The sequence below is a fragment of the Branchiostoma lanceolatum genome, chromosome 3 (genome assembly GCF_035083965.1).
Source record: "Branchiostoma lanceolatum isolate klBraLanc5 chromosome 3, klBraLanc5.hap2, whole genome shotgun sequence".
NCBI classification, from domain to species: domain Eukaryota; kingdom Metazoa; phylum Chordata; class Leptocardii; order Amphioxiformes; family Branchiostomatidae; genus Branchiostoma; species Branchiostoma lanceolatum.
This window is the reverse complement of record NC_089724.1, coordinates 30731293-30741946: the sequence shown is the minus strand read 5'-3', so window position 1 is coordinate 30741946 and position 10654 is coordinate 30731293. Positions and strand designations below refer to the sequence as shown.

The window sequence follows — 10654 nt, the reverse complement described above, 5'->3', positions numbered from 1 at the left end:
GAGTGAAGCGATTCGAACATCTTCACCAAGCAATCTTATCTTTCTAAAGTAAGTAAAGGCTACGAAGACTATAAGTCTGAGAAATGACATCTAAGACATGGTAATATTGCTTTTGAAGTGGACCCACGAAGAAGTTCCACATACAGTACAGATGTATGTAAGGTCGATGAAATAATATCTACCTTTTGTTAACGGGGACAACCTTCATCGAAAAGCAATATATTGTATCTATGTAAATCTTAGAAATTTGTGTAGCCTTGTCAATTATCGACACATTATAGCGTATAGATGGCTAGAAATGGAGGACATACCATTAGATATACGCAACACATAGATATTTCGGAGATACATTTGTAATTCATTCCTTCATCTTAACTTATTTTTGATTCATCAACTATCAATTGAAAATATCTATTGTCACATTAAAGGCAACAAGTACTCGGCGAAGATAATAACGATCATACTAAATTGTGCATAGAGAAAGATTAATTTCTCTCGAACTACATAAATCCAGATATTAAAACCTCGATTGAAATGTGACGTTAAGAAATATGAATAGCATGTAGACATTAAAACCGATGGGGGTAATATGCCTTATATCAAAGTTATATGGTGGTGACTATCAAGACATATTATGTTATGCTCCAGAACTTTAATTCACGCACCTCAGTTTTACCAATATGATATATAGTAAACAACATAGACTCTTTTGTATATTGTTGAAATAACATTTCGATTTCCTGGCAGGCTTGAAGTTTCTGGTTTTCATCGACAACTTTTCCATTGACTTTTGGTCTGACAACATTAGTTAATCTTTTTAATCTTTTCTCTATTTGTTTCCTTTTTTTGGAACCTATGCTCCTTTTCAGACAAAAAATAATAATCAGCTGGCGCATATTCCAGCACATGTGCACCTCTGATAATATGTTTTGAATTCCAACTGAATTGAACCTACACGGGAGTTTGACTCGAACTGATGAATATTAGGATCTCACTTACACAACGGTGTAACACAAAACAGACCTCTGAGCTTTTTTCATAACTACCCATTATAATCATCTTTCGTCCGGATCAAACTGGAGTGTTTCGAGAAGTTCTCTTTGCAGCTCTTTCTGACGATGGGCCCACCATGTATGCATGCTAACTAACACTATTCCAAAACACCAAAACCACGCCAAAACCACGCCCACCGCTTTCAGGGAATTCGGTACTTCCTGCATAAACATTTAGTCTAGCAGCAGAGAGATCGGAATGGTGAACATGTGAACTGATGTCGCGATGTACACTTGTACCGTTTTCAGGCCTAAAAACATCAACATGCTGGTAAAACTGACTCATGAGCACCCCGACTCCTGCCACGTAAAACGCTGTACGCAACGGCATTGTCCAGACTGGAGTCTCCACCGCATAGGTTACTGCTAGTAATGCAACTGACCCAAATAAATTTTGATACAGCAAATTTGTGAATATTGGAATCCTTATTGTAGCTATCATGTACCGATTAAAAACCATATTAGGCGCAGAGATGAATGACGCAAGCAGTGGAATGGCGATTGACAAGGCTAAGAAGGCTGGGCTCCAGGCAAAAACCTGAGGTGGTGCTGATGTTAGAATTTGTGTCGAACTTCGTCTGACAAGACAGAAGCGTCGCCTATCGAATCAATTGCACAATGCAGGGCGATAATGACAAAACATTGTTCACAATTAAGTTGTGGTGTATAGGCTATGGACTGTCGCCAGAGGGCGTCAGAAGGTGGGTCTGTTATGTTTGACATGTCGGAAATTGTCAGGCAAGTATCCTCAACATCTGACCGCCCATGTGTTGAAAACGCGGACAATTTAATGTAGTATTTTTGTACGTCTGCTATTTAAAATATGAGTGCCTGGTATCTTAGTAATGTTATGTATGCCCATTGGTAGCTCACAAAGGTCAGTTGTACAGTCAATCCAAAACCAGCTTATCATCATAGCTTGTCGCTGTTACTTTCCACCCAGTCCAGTGCAGTTTCGTTGTCTTCTCGAAGGTCTGTGTCTGTGCAGGTGAATTTATTTTGTGGTCTTCTTCTATCGGCTTTTGTTGGTACTTCAGCATGATTAAGGATACTTATACAGAACTCTTTCGAGGAGGTATGCGGTCTAAGATCTGTTTACTAGTGTTATCAAGTCATTACCTTTTCTTGAACATGTGGCATTTCCTTGTTTTGCATCCGTTACTTCAAACTTACAATTGTGTCTGTTGTCATAAGCAATACAGTGTAGTTGCGTAGCTATAATGACCGAACACATGATGATATTTTAGTTATGACATGATGAACACATGTTTGCACTTTGCACCTTGCACCTTGCATTACGTTGCATAACCCATCGGACTCATTTAGTCGGTCCTTCACCTTTTGCCTTTCGGAGCTGAAGGCCGTCGACCGATCCTGATTATGACTGTCAATCACAATCAACAGTTCAACCTTGCAAGCATGACAATTAATGGTTCGACCGATGACGGAGCGTCTACGTGTGATGACCATACGTGCAGGGCCCGGGACGGACACAAATTAATTTACATATCAAATACAAATATATATTTACTTATAGAAAGATTACAGATTAAAATTTCACTTAGATAGAGTATTCTACTGGCTGTTTCTACAATAAACTGTCTCTGCTTCCCAGTGCGGCTCATGGCGCGCGCGTCATATGGCAGAATTGCTATGCGGCTAATGTCTCTGAAAAGGTTCTTGGGTACTTTTGCCTTCACTACTTCAAACATTGTCCGAAGTCTGCTTTTGTTGTCGGGTGTGATGAGCCCTCTTGATCCAACCTCGAAGCAGGTAAGTGTGGCTGTGGTGCCTGCAGCTCTCAAGTCTGTCGCTAGGGCTGAATATTTGTTAACCTTTCGGTCATGGCTTGCTTTGATATTTTGTTCAAAGGCCACAGAATTAGTTCCTGTTTGTGGATTGTCCTTTGTTCCGGGAGGTAGGTGACTAAGCTTGTAGTTTTAAATCGCATACATATCGCTGGTATGGTGGCCTTGTGTTTAGGGATGTTGACTCAGAACCTCGAAGTACTGAGTTCCAATCCCTGACAGGTCCCGATGCTGTGACCTTGGGAAATCTAAAGGAACTCAATACCAATTTTCTTTCAAGTACTAAGGTGTAAATGAGTACTTGACTTCGGACGTCCCCAGCCTTCGGATAGGACGTCCCTCAGATAGGACGTTAAAGGAGTCCTAAACTGCAGAAGGCGGTGTTATTTTCCACTAGATTATGTATCAATCAATACATAATCAGCCGACTTTGTACAGAATTCCCCTTGTGGTGAATTACACAAGATGTGTTTTTAAAACAATATGATACTCACTAAACCCCTGCAGACCCTACCAGTGTATTCCCTATGCGTAAACATACATTTTTAAACGTGGATATTTTCGGCGTAAATGAGGGTGGTTAAGCACAATAAGAAAGCCAATTGTTAACAAGATGTACAAGAGCACATAGCAAGAAGATCTTTCTTAACCACCCTGACATTCTTTTTGTAATCTAACTTTTGTAAGGCATTGTCAGGCACATTGTAAAAAAACACATAGGCTGAGGGTCACCTGGGGAATTTGGTAGAATACTGAATACTTTTGGATGCGCACGGGATAGTGGGTACTTTATCGTATACTGTAAAAAATATTAATTTCTACTTCCTAAAATTACCATCCATTGGAAAATAACTCCCCCTCTGGACTTTAGGACTCCTTTAAATGGAGGCTTGAGGGTGTGAGTGGATCAAATAAATGTGTCCGGATATGCAGCTTGTTCTCTTCAATATACGTACAAACCTGGTGTTTTCCAGTGTGAGAAGATCAAATGAATCTGTCTGGATACAGATTTATATAGCTTGTAATGTTCAGTACAAACCTAGTGTTGCGCCATGAGTTGGTTTACCGGGTATGTAGCACAAACAAATACCGTTCAGTCACCTATGTGTGCTTACCTGTGATTCACCTGCTCACCTGGCTGCACGCCTGACACATAGTTCTTATCTGGAGCTATTTTGGGATGTTGTTTGTCATGCTCAGTGAAGGGTCGTAATGCACGCCTGCAGGCGGCAACAACAAGACTCTGACCCGCCAACATCAAAACAGCTGTCGTCGGCTACTTTACGCGCTGTTCCTGAAAATTGTATCATGTTCATAACTTTGTTTGTTTATTTGTTTGTTTTGCATACAAACGGTAAACCACTTTAGGCGTAACGCACCAATTTTGTACTGTAGCAGTAAGTGCAACCTGTACTGGGCTGTACTGTAAGGTTTGAACCACTCACGCCGGGAGAGATCTCTACTCTTTTTACCTTCTCGATCTTTGCTTTTTTTGGCGACGCCTCAGGGGCGGAGCCGTTTGTATAGTGCTGGGATCAAATTTGGAAGAATTCTAAATATTCCACGCACGCATTCCCCAGGGAATTGGTTTTTGACAATGCCTTGCGGGAACGGCGTTTGCAGTTGTCGGGGAGGAACTCAAATCTAATGCGTCAAGCACAGGAAAGGCGGTAGTTTTTACATGTACTATTACAGCATTTTGCCGATGTTTTGATAAGCTTTTACTTCTACAATATAGAATTATGGTTTGGCAGGGTATGTTGCAATGTAGATCATGATACAATGTCACAGCTTTTCATCCATATTTTTGTTTTGACTTGTTACAATAAATGATTTTATGTTTCGACATGTACCTGATACAGGTTCTTTCAGATGCTCTCTGAAGACTATAGCTAACATCTAAAGGGATAAAGAAAGGACGCAGAGACAAGGTCTCTCGAACATTGGGCATGTTGTGTATGAGAGTTTTTATCTATTTGTGTTTCATTTGTTTTTGTTATGTGCTATTTCATTGTGTGTGTTTTTTTTTTTCATTTTGCTTTCGCAATTATCCCAGTGCGATGGTCCTGCATTCAATGTTTCTCCTTGGTGAATGTTATCGTCGCACACTCCAATTCTTCTACGATGATTCCTTATGCAGTCTGAAGGTAGCCATGACGAAGTTCACCTGCGGGCACTAAGAGAAAAAAGGGCATAAATAAATCAATACTATTAACCTGTTTGTCACAATATGGTCTGTGCAGCTATGCTCTTCCCCTGTATGAACACGATTCAAGGATTTGTTGGTTTCACATCCATGTATATACAACGTGTTTGAGCCGATGATTTTCACAGAATGCAAGAGAGCGCAAGAGAGCGCAAATCGTAAAGAAAGGTTTAAAGTTATATGTTTGTCAGTTATTAAGGAAAGACCTTAAAGGGACACAACATATAGAACTGCATATTGCTCAGATTAACAAAGACGACAGAAACACTATTGTCTATTAGGGGTGGGTACCGGTACAGAAAATTCAGGTCCGGTCCAGGTCCAGGTCCAGAGGGTCAGGTCCAGGTCCGGACCTGGACCTGATTATAGTAGTGTGGCAGTACACCATATTTTGGCGAGTGATTTACTTGATTGCAAGTATGCATGTGTCGGACAATAACGCCATGTCTGGAACGATATAATTTTTTTAGGTTCGCACTGTCTTAAAATTAACTGTACTCGCCTCTCCGTGTGTTGACTCATCCTTCAGGTGTTTCTAGATATGATTCACAGCTAACATCTTCGAAAAAGAGCAACCACGACTCGTTAAATCTGCTGTTTTGTATTTTCTTAGACCAGTAACATTATTATATTTCATTATGTGACCGCCTGCTGGTGGTCTTGTACTGTGAATTTTCTGATCGGTCCAAAGTCCGGTCCACTGATTTTACCGGACCGTTTTTTTTGGACCGGTCCACACAGAAAAACCGGTTTTGTACCGTACACGGTACCGGTACCCACCCCTATTGTCTATGTTGGCTTACCGCTGTAAGGCATCGATGTTCACGTTGTCCTATAGGCGACGGGCAGGGGATAGAAGAAGACAGTAGAACATAGCGTGTCCCTGGATACAGTGGTCCTGGGTCCTCGCTGCACTGCGTGTGAGGTTTACTGAAAATGCAAGAAAAATATACACCCGGGACCAGGGTCTCCTGGGCTGTTACTGGCCATCCAGGGCCAGAATTCAGGGCCTGACCTGAAGAAGGGAAACAGCCCGTTACTGGAATATCCAATCTCGACAGATGAGTCCTGTCGAAGAGGAGCGAATATATGGTAGGTACGACCGGAAAATCCCGGCGGAACATGACGTCGTGTAGATAAAACGTTAACCATAATTTCGATTTCCTCTTACACGGTGAAAAATATAACAGATGCGGTAACTGGTACACAGGAACTGAGCCAGAGAAACATGAGCCAGTCATCATCGACACTATTTATTACTTGATCATACAATCCAATACTTGGAATTTGGACCACATGTGCAGTTGGCGAACTTTTTACTGATTGAACTTATCAACACAGCCAACTAGAATAGAAAAACAACTGCAATATGGGCACCGTTACAAAAGAAGACTTGGAAGTACAAATTGACAACGACTATAGCCCACTAACCTAACAACATCAACGCAACGCCCCTGCAGACAAATAAATGCGTTCGGTGCCTTCCAAAACGTGACGAAACTTTTCTTGGTGGAACCAATAATCAAGACAGCTAGGATAGAAATAAGAACTGCTACATGGGCACCGTTACAAAAAGAGGACTTACAACAAGTACAAATTGAAAACGACTATAGCCCACTAAACGTTAACCTAATACTACAACACAAAGCCTTACAAAACTTGCTGTTAATCACCAATCACCATACATTCGGTACCAGGTAAACAAATAAAAGATGTGCTGCGAAATATTGTTGATTGAAGACAACATCATGTCATCAAACAACAAGAGGGAAATGTCTGAACCGATGATTTCAAAACGACCAAATTCTGTCACCGAAACTCTGTAGACATTAGGAAGTTGATAACCGTTGATAGCGATAACATCTAAAATGCCCGACAACGGTTTCACTTACTTACCATGGTCGAAGCAGTTTTCTATGCTGTGCGGCCCCAGAATCCGTATACAATATGCCTTTCTGGTCCTGGGCCCTCGCTGCTCGTGTGCGGTTTACTGAAAATAGAAGAAAACAGACGCCTAGGGAACACGGTCTTTTGTCCGTTATATTACTGATCATTGCTGGCCGTCCGTAAACAACATGCCTTTCTAATCGTAATGCTACAGAGAACTCGCCCAAAATTTTCCACAACCACTGAAAACTAGCGAAAAAAATACTTTAGCACCGACATATAGTGTTAAACTTTACCAGACGGAATAGCGGCAGGTATTTGGCAGCTTTATAGGGCGTGTCGTCCAAGGTCGATCTCAAGTTACTTATAGTATCTAACGGCCGGCGCTCTCACCACCGATCGACAATGCGGTGTTGACTATCATCCGAGCAGCAAATTACAAAACTCGGTTACACAACGGATCATGATCGAGTCGACGAAACTTACAAGCAAAAAAAAACAAAACACATACAACGAGGACACATACAACGAGGACATTATACGTCGCTAGTATAGCATGAACAGCAGCACAAAACGCCAATACAAAATACCCACAGAGAAATACGGAACACAAATACGCCATCATATATAGATACTCAACGGACAGACGCACACCTTGACCACATAGAAATACGAAATACATAAACGTACACGCACTGATATGTACATGAACAGAACAGAGACAACACGCTCGATTTGTTTTGGCGAAACGAACAACTCAACCACAAACGCAACACAATTGCTACTTACAAAACTAGCAAAACATAACCTACGAAATTTAACAGTAGTTCTCCCAACGTAACAACCTGGTATTATAACATTGAGCATCATGTCGTCGATAAAAACAGCTCTGGAACCTCTAGAGTTAACAGTACAAGATGGTTGGTCAAACGTCGAACATAATTTCAGATATAGTCGTCACCCAGTTAGGGCCCACCCGTAGCCCGTCACTAGTTGGCAAAACAAACAGTATCTATCATTTACTCAATCACCAGTAGCAGGCAGTGGGTGAATCGTAGCAATCATGGATGTCCCGACATTGACAACATGCCGAAAATGTTTCAATTGGTCAGTAAAAGAACGGTCGAATAACCGGGACAAAAACTCAACAACCACAAGAAAAATCAACTCCTTCGATTGGAACACGATTGGGAAAAGAAATACTAGAGAAGATGCTTCATGTACACTTAGTCTCAGTCATAAATCAGGCCCCCAACGACAGACAAAAGTAACTCATGATGAATTACTCAACTGGTATGTCATGTGAGGTGAAAACAGGTACGCAGGGTTCAGCCAGCATACGTCAATCAAATGGGTGGAGATTTCTAGAACACCGACCTTACGACATGTACGAACAAAGATGGTTTGTAACCACATGTGTCTAGCCGGAGGTAGGATAAGAGTGCACAGTACACAACAATTGCCCAGGCGGGATGGTCTAGCCGGAACCAGCCATATGGAAAAATATGTGGGAGTGTGTCACAGAGGCCACCTCCAATTTTCCATCCATTCTTCAAGGCACGGGTAAGTGCAACGGAACATTAAAAAAAAGGACGACCACATCAAGAAAACAAAGTTACACCAGAACACCAAAAAGTCAACAAACAACTATTGAAGGAGACTGCTGTAGTCCTCTATAGAAACTTACTAACTGTACGAGTCGGACCATGTCTCTATTCTATGACATTCCCTTTCAGTGAAAGTTTCACCCTGACATGACGGCCTTCGTCGGCCCAAGGTGGAGATACAATATGCACGGTTCAATTTGTTGTACAACTAGCGCTCAAAACGTGGTTTGACGAGACGAAAACACCAATCGAGGGAAATTTAACGAACAGAAACAGATACTAGTACATACGAATTTGAACAGAGCATCGACATCACACCTACGAACATGGAATAAAATGTTTCCAGTCCAAGGAAACATTGCTAGCTCTATTACACGGATATCGAAAGAAAACCGGACAAGACAGACACCAAGCCTACCAGCCTGGAGCCTACAGCGAGGAACAGACATGACAGAGGAGAGGCAAAACGCATCCCGGGACCCACTCTCTACACAATCCTTGTTTCTCTCTCACGACTCCCCGTACACAAACACCTAGATTCTCCCCCTCCCAGCCACAAGCCCCGAGACTGTATATCTCACAACCCTTCCGATTAGTAGAGATTGGCAGGTCGTGGTAAGTCATAGTTTTCAATTCGTAAAATTCAATACCAGGTACAAATAGATGCTTTCTATTCTGAAATGTAGAAAACCTACAAGTTCCAAGCCAGAGAAACACAAGATAAAAAGAAGTTAAACGTACGAAAAGTTTTCAAGAACTTACCTTGAAAGAATTCTGGGGCTCCACCTACGATCGCTGGCACACAAGCCCGTGCGAGTTTTCCCCCGTCCCGACGACGTGCCTCGGGGGCCCAGTCCACGGTCTTGTCGGGCTGCCCGGCGGGCCCGCTCGGCAGCGCGCCCCTGCATGCCAAAGATGAGCTCACGGTGTGGGATTTCGAAGGTAATGTAAGGCAGGACTGGAATGCTGAGATTGTGGGGAGGTTTTTATAACAGAGCGTACAATCTATCAAATGTGGGAGGGATTATGTAATTAAATCACACGACTGGTTGGTTAAAACGTGAGGTTGAATTTGAATATTTAGATCAGATTGATTCCTCAAAACGCTGAACGCAGCACCCTACGGTAAAACTAGGTCAACATTGTTTGTTTGGATGACCCTTCATTGACCTCAGTCGGACACCTTGTTCTGCAGGGGTCGTCTGCCAGGGGCTGTCCGAAAATAGCACTGTCGGTCGAACCGCAGGTCACCGTAGAACGCTTTATTTTCTTTCTTACGGCGTTTGCCGCGGCACGATTCGACCCCGTTGCATGGGTGTAAACGACCGCCCGTCGTGCAGCAAAAAGACCTCGGACCTACATAATGTTTATACTTTTTCACATCTACAGGATCTGCCCAACACAACCATGTAGATATTTCGTGTACAGCAAATTGTCAGCGAGCGCTGTGGCTTTCGAAACATTGATAATTTTTGGTCAGTATATTTGTGCGTGTAATTTTGACGGTTTACTCGGATCCAACTAGATAGTTACATCGCGTGATAGTCCATTTCCTAACCTTTAAATTGATACCAAAGTCCCTTGGATAATTTTAGGGGAACCTGTTTTGCCCCCCATGCCCAAAAAACGAACAACAGGTCAATTTGCGTCTTATTCTGAAGGAGAAAACAAACACGATGTACTTTCACCATGCTTTACAGAACTCAAAACATATCTAATGGCATCATTGGTCAACTTGCACATGAATCTCACTTTTCCTTAGCCTCCGTTGCAGACTCTGAAGCGGCTTTTTGGGGGGCTAAATAATACACTTTTTGCAGCCACCCCGTAACTATCAGCCATCCTGTAACCATCAGCATGGCTGATAGTTACGGGGTGGCTGCAAAAAGTGTATTATTTAGCCCCCCAAAAAGCCGCTTCAGAGTCTGCAACGGAGGCTAACTTTTCCTGGCTTCAAGATGATATTAGTCTTATTTTGAAGTGTTTCAGAAAATTAATTTTAGACGGCAAAACTTGAGCCGTTAATTTCATCAACGTTCCCAACACCGGCCGAAAGTTGCAACATTGCACCTAACCTCGCCTGACCCCCGCGGC

The 10654-nt window shown here is 42.3% G+C and overlaps 1 long non-coding RNA gene across 1 annotated transcript; it reads right to left on the bottom strand.

The window, feature by feature from the left end:
* Positions 1-4927: 4927 nt before the first annotated feature.
* Positions 4928-9806, bottom strand: LOC136431387 (uncharacterized). The gene is made up of 4 exons (XR_010755044.1): positions 9323-9806; positions 6963-7056; positions 5870-5996; positions 4928-5036 (listed from the first exon to the last, which is right to left on the bottom strand). It is a non-coding gene; the product is annotated as an uncharacterized lncRNA (long non-coding RNA).
* Positions 9807-10654: the final 848 nt, after the last annotated feature.